The 6,230-nt window shown below is 44.9% G+C and overlaps 1 protein-coding gene across 4 annotated transcripts in view; it reads right to left on the bottom strand.

Moving 5' to 3' along the window:
• Positions 1-6,230, bottom strand: part of LOC104131883 (S-adenosyl-L-methionine-dependent tRNA 4-demethylwyosine synthase TYW1) — a 119,442-nt gene that overhangs the window by 77,899 nt on the left and 35,313 nt on the right. The gene's annotated exons all lie outside the window — the stretch shown is intronic.

The following is a 6,230-nucleotide window of genomic DNA, read 5'->3' as shown; positions in this document are numbered from 1 at the left end:
CCATCCCAGCCCCTCTTACCTTCCAGTTCCTCAGGACAAACTGGATTAAATAAGCATTTGTGAGCCCCAGCACCAAGACAGGTAACAGTCAGACTGAACCTGCTGAGACCATGTCATGCCAAGACTATCACTGGTCCTTGTAGGCAAAGGGGAAGGAGAAGAGGTTGAGACTTTGACACTAGTTTACCCAATATTCTCATAATCTGCCCAAAGAAACACTAAGTAGCACCGCTTTGTAAGAGAGCACAAATCAGGGTCAAAAGCTTGGATCAAAGATTAGTTACCACTGGTTCGGTAGCACAGACTCTCAGATTTACCTTCTACAAATTGGATGATGCTCATTTGCAAAATAAATAAAAAAAGGTAAGTTCTGATAGGAACAACAATTAAAAAAAAATCCCTCCCTAGACTGCTGTCTGAGGAAGAGGAACACAGTGTTTCTGAAGAAATTTCCTATTAAATAACAGGCAATTACTTCGTATGTTGCTCTGAGCGATCTTTTGTTAGCTGTAGGAGTGAGCAAAATAATGATTTATTGTGAACTCAGGAAGAGAAAGCAGCTTTTCAAAAGGCATGGAATTATACCTAAATACTGATAAATTTAAACAATATTAGTGAAGAAAAAAACGCGGAAATAAGGCTGAAATCAAGAGTTTGGGTATCTGAACATCCAAAGAAAGCTCCCGTTTTAAAAATGACAAAGTATTCAGTATCTTCAAAAGAAAATTTGGACTTCTCATGCTTTAAAATCATCTTAAATAAAAGAATTTTCAGAAACAGGTAAAAAAGCCCAAAATGAACTGATGAATTTTATAGCAAACAAAATAAATCAACCCATAACTTCTACATTTTCCCTAGGAGTGCCCTGCAGCTGAATCCTCACTAACTCCCAGGAATTTTCAGATCAGCTGCTCAATCAAAATAAATTTAGTCTGCTCCTTGTAAGATTACTTGGTCATGTTACAACACCCGGCAGCAGCTCATGGTAGCACCTATAGCGAGGACCAGGTCAGTTTTGCCAGTTCCTCTGAACTGAGAGAGTACTGTACTTCAGATGATTTTTAGAAGCACCCACTTCTGGTACTCAGCCCTGGTGAGGCCGCCCCTCAAATGCGTTGGGCCCCTCACTCCCAGAAGGACATGGAGGGGCTGGAGCGTGTCCAGAGAAGGGCAAGGAAGCTGGGGAGGGGTCTGGAGCCCAAGGCTGCTGGGGAGTGTCTGGGGGAGCTAGGGGTGTTCAGCCTGGAGAAGAGGAGGCTGAGGGGAGCCCTTCTCACTCCCTACAAGTCAGGCACTGGAAGGGGCTGCCCAGGGCAGGGGTTGAGTCCCCATCCCTGGGGGTATTTAAAAGCCGGGCAGACGAGGTGCTGAGGGCCAGGGTTTAGGGCAGGGTTAGGGGAATGGTTGGGCTTGGTGATCTTAAAGGGCTTTTCCAAGTTGAACGATTCTACGATTCTTTTCTAACTCGCCCTTCTGAAATCTTAAGGATGGAATATACTGAAAAACTACATCCCAACACAAAGAAATGCTCACTTTTTTTTTTTTTTAAGAGGAGCAGTTTCTAGAAAGGCAGGCAATACTGAACACTTCCCAGAAGTCTGCCCTCTGCTTCTGTCAAAGTATTTCATTCCTCCTCAGTGAGCCATGCTCAGCACAGTCTCAGATTATTTCAAAACTAGCTTGCATGTCAGGATGTACAGGGTTGCTTTCAAAGCCATGATCACTCTATCACATTACTGATTACTGTAACTGGGTACCACGTCACCAACTGCCTTCAGCAACTCTTAAGACACACATGAGCATTTCATAGCCATCAATCTGCTTATAGCCACTACTGATGCCATATATACATAAACTAGTAATGACAACTACAAAAGCCTTCAACACATCCAAGACCAGGAAGACATGCACTGCTCTAAGATGGAAAGTAGATTTCAATCCCAGTAAGTTGCTGGCAGGGTACTTTTTCTTCCTCTCATACCCCTTTTGCATAACAGGACTGAAAATACTGTCCACTGTAAGCTGGGAATCCTCACACGGCAGATACTACTTTGGGGACTAAGTGCATTTACAGTGACTTCACCCCCATGCTTCTGCACCTCATTTGGCAAAACCACATCTAATTAATTCCAAGAGCCCCCCTGAGCAGCGCATCCTTGTGCACGGTCCTGAGCAACCGATGCAACTCAACAGCAAGCACCAACAGCATCGCCAGCGCCCGAGCACAGTGCCAAGGCTCCTGCAGGCTGACATGTAAGCACCCTGCCAAGAGAGTCCCCAGGGCCTGCTCCCATCACACCCGAGGGACCACACGAACATCTTCTAGAAACACCTGATTATTACAGTGCTGGCAGAGCAGCACATAAAGGCACCGAAACTTCCTCCTTCCCCCTCCACAATTAACAGGGGCACAAAGTAGCTGTATTCTATGATGTCCTGTCCCCACCCCATTTATATGGTTCCTTCAAGAACTCCTGGAAGCCAGTGGAGAATCCAATCTGAAGAAAACAACGAACCCTGGGTCACAATATATTTATCCTGTAAGCAAAAAATAACCAAACTGGCACAGTAGAGCATCACCTTTGCAGAACAATGACAGGAGGCTGGAGGTGCAGGAGACTGAGCTTTCCGGCTCAGGTTTTAAAGTTTTACAAACCTGCAGTGTCAACTCTGCTGATATTATAACATTTCGCATTTCCCTGAAGAATTTAGCCTCTGGAGTCAACTTAATGAGATTTTGTTCTAATCTATGTTTTCAGCTTCTTCCTAATTTTTTGAAGACCTTACTAAGTACCTCTCCTACTGGAGATTATTAATCTCTTCATTTTGCAGGGTTTACTGTGATCACTGGCTTTTGGCCACACACTTATTTAGATTGTCTGAACAGAACTTCACCTGCTGCATGCTGTACAAGTTAAAGCTGAAACCTTCAAGTACAGGTATAAACATCATAAAGTTACAGAAGAAGAAATATGAACCAATTTCTTTACGGGATATTTCACTCTGTCTGGTTTGCCTCCTCAGATGCAAAAATAATAAACCCTATTAATTTAAATCTTATTTAGCTGTCCCATCTCTCCACAATAATTGATTGGGCTTTAGACACTCTGCCAGAAAATATAATCAAATCAGGTTTGCCTGGCAATTGTGCTGCAATACACAGCATCAGAGCGCCTCGGTCCCCACACTTGCTCTAATTGATTAAAAGATTTGGTCACTTGCACATTTTCATTTAGACAATTAAGCTAAAGAGACACTACAAACCCAGCGAGACCAGCTGAAAGCAGTAATGGATAGTGGCAGACCATTTTGGTAGGGAGAATTATGACTTAGGGATGTTGCAGTAATTAAGGTGTTTCTTTTTTTCTCCCCCCTCCTTGCTCTTGATGCAACAGCCTCAGGAGTTCAACACAGCACAGCTGCTGCCACGCAGGGGGAATGCCATACAAATGGACAATCTGCTTTTCCTACCCGCCAAGGAAGCTGCCACCCTATAAACCCACATGGCCAAACCCTGAGCCAGCTCAGAAGGGGCGAGGCAGGGGAGCAGGAGGCAGCAGTCACACCGGCATGGGGGCACCACATCACACAGGCACAGCAGGCTCAAAGGATGTACTGCTTCCAGGGACAAGGAAGAGAGGGAAGGTCTCCAGGGCAGAGTCAAGCTACGTCTTTTACACAAACCCTAACTTTGAGTGTGTTTGGATGCTGGCTCCACCCACGATTCCTGGTTGAGGGCCAGACTACGTCAGTCACAACCAGCCAACTACGATGACATCCAAGGAAAGCAGCTGAACTGCAGCCTTTCTTGCCAAAGCAAGGAGAGAAAACAAACAGGCTCCTTGGCCTTTTCCTCAGCAATCCTGGGAGAGCTGCGGTGGTTATGCAGCTGGAAACATTGGCAGACTCCACAAATGTCAAAATCCTGAAAGAAGAGATCAAGAGGTAAAAAGAATCGCAGTGGTCTTATCTGCAACTTAGTGTGCAGAGCTGCATGACGAGACCAGAAAGGCTTAAAACCTGTATTAAAAACATTTTGCCAATAGTATATAGAAACTATTGCTTCATATGTCTCCAAGAGCACAGATGGTAACTGCTAATAAGAAGGTAACATGCTTATCCTACCCAGCCACCAGTGCCTGTGATTCTACATATTTAGTCTCACGTGGTTAAGGATCTGCAAGGCACGGTGGGTTTAAAATTAATAAAAAAAGATAGTCCTGGCTGCAGTGTTTGTGAAGTGTGCTGGCATGCAGCTGGCAGGGGGGAGAGCAGGTACAGAAGCCTCCCCTTCCTGAACCAAATTACCCTGCCCTGGCACAGCTCACAGCCACAGAAAGGCCTCACAGCCCAAGCACAGGGTCTGAAAAAAGCAATCAAAGCAGAGAAAGCTTTTTTCAGTTCTGCTTTATGTCTTAAGGTGTACATAAAGCCAGCCTTGGGACGAGTCTCAACCTGAGACGCCAACTCAGAGGTCTGAGCAGACACGCAGCTGCAGTCCACGTGGGAAAGTCCAACAACTGCAATGCATTTCACCCACAAAAGGTAAATAAATGAGAATATTTTTCAGCAGCATCCCTGGAAAGCTGTTCCCTTGCAGTCAGGTTGTTACCACTAGCAAAATAAGCATTCTAGCATTCGTTTTCATTAGGGCTACTGTTTCCAGGATTCCTCTTAGAAGTGACAAATGACAGCTACATGATGATGATTTAGAGGCACACAGAAGGCATCACACACAGTGATTTATCCCAATTACTGCACTTTTCAATTTACACTTGTTTGACTTCCCCAGTTCAGTCCCATACCCCAGACACGGGCTGCTGCTGCTAAGAAATACCAGAGTTGGGCCATTTTGAAAGGGAACAGTGTTAAATGGACTGCAGTGCAATGCTAGGAACAAAATGTCTCATTCTGGTGATGTTATTGCTTTCTATTTGGTGTTTATGTACCTTCTGTGTAAGGACAGAGGGATAATATGCATGGCAGTCTTCTTCCTACTAGTACAGTCACCACTGCAAAATTAAATGCGCCCCTGCTAGCCAATATATTGGGGAAAAAGGAACAAGCAGTACATTTTTCTTCCCAGTCATTAGATTGCTCTGCAGAGAAGCAGCAAAACTTGCACACAAAACATGCCATTTGCACAATGAAAGCCCATCGAGGGCACCAATTAAAATTCTGTTAGACTCCCAAATGCAAACTTAACAGGATGACCAGTGTCTATTGCTTATCCTTAACCCTAACATGGGAGACAGCTTCAAAGTGCCTTCAAAAGTACAGATGACAGCATCACTGCAAAAGGGCTATAAGCATTCTCAAAATATTTGCATTATTAAAACCTGAAGACTATGAAAGAGAGGAAGTGGTACTCAGAGGAATTTGAATGGTTTTGCATGGAAATAACGGGATGTTGGACATCCAGGCTTAGGGATGGAATAAGTGCTATTGGCAGCCAGCCCCTTGGGATAGGCATAAATACCAAAGGAAGCGCAGCCCTCATGGTTTGAATTAGCTAGCAAGGCAGAAGACAAAAGAGCTCAAAGAATAACCTCCACGTCCTCCCATGCAGTACGCTTTCACATCACTGCTTTTATTTCTGCTGAGCTTCTCTGTCTCACTCTCACCAATCCCAGCCTGCAACTCCCCCATCCTAGCAAAAGCCTCCCTCAAACCCAGGCATTTCAGTGAGCAAGCAGTGACAGAGCAGCTCACAGTTCAGATCCAGGCAAAGCTCATTTTGTTTAGAGAATTAACAACAAAGTAATTCCTCTGAGAAAAGGGGGTCACTTTACTGACTAAAATGGAAAGTCATTTATTAGCTACCATTTTAGGAAGGCAACAGTTACTAAGTCATCACTTTTCACTCACCGAGAACGCAATTGAATTGGTGGGGGTGAAGGTACTTAAATAAGAAAAATGGTCCAATTTCAAAACAAAGATACATTGCTTAGCACCTTGATGGCATTGCTCAACATGAGCCAGCCCATATTCTCCAGAGCACCAGGAGCCATGGGGAGCCTCAGGCAGTGATGTCCAGAGGGAACCAAACCTCTGTGAAGTGCTTGGAGCAGGAATTACAGGGCAGTACATAGAAGGGTGTCCATCTCCTGCCTCCCTGATTCCTCTTTCCACAGGTACCCAGATCGTCTGAACTTGCCAGGGCCCAGGACCTGGCTGCACAGGAGGTTCCAGGGGAGGTGGCACTAGTGAGCCCTCAGATCCTGTTCAGC

The sequence above is a fragment of the Egretta garzetta genome, unplaced genomic scaffold, assembly GCF_000687185.1.
Source record: "Egretta garzetta isolate BGI_Z169 unplaced genomic scaffold, ASM68718v1 scaffold108, whole genome shotgun sequence".
NCBI classification, from domain to species: domain Eukaryota; kingdom Metazoa; phylum Chordata; class Aves; order Pelecaniformes; family Ardeidae; genus Egretta; species Egretta garzetta.
The sequence above is the reverse complement of the archived record's forward strand: the minus strand, read 5'-3'. Positions and strand labels throughout refer to the sequence as shown.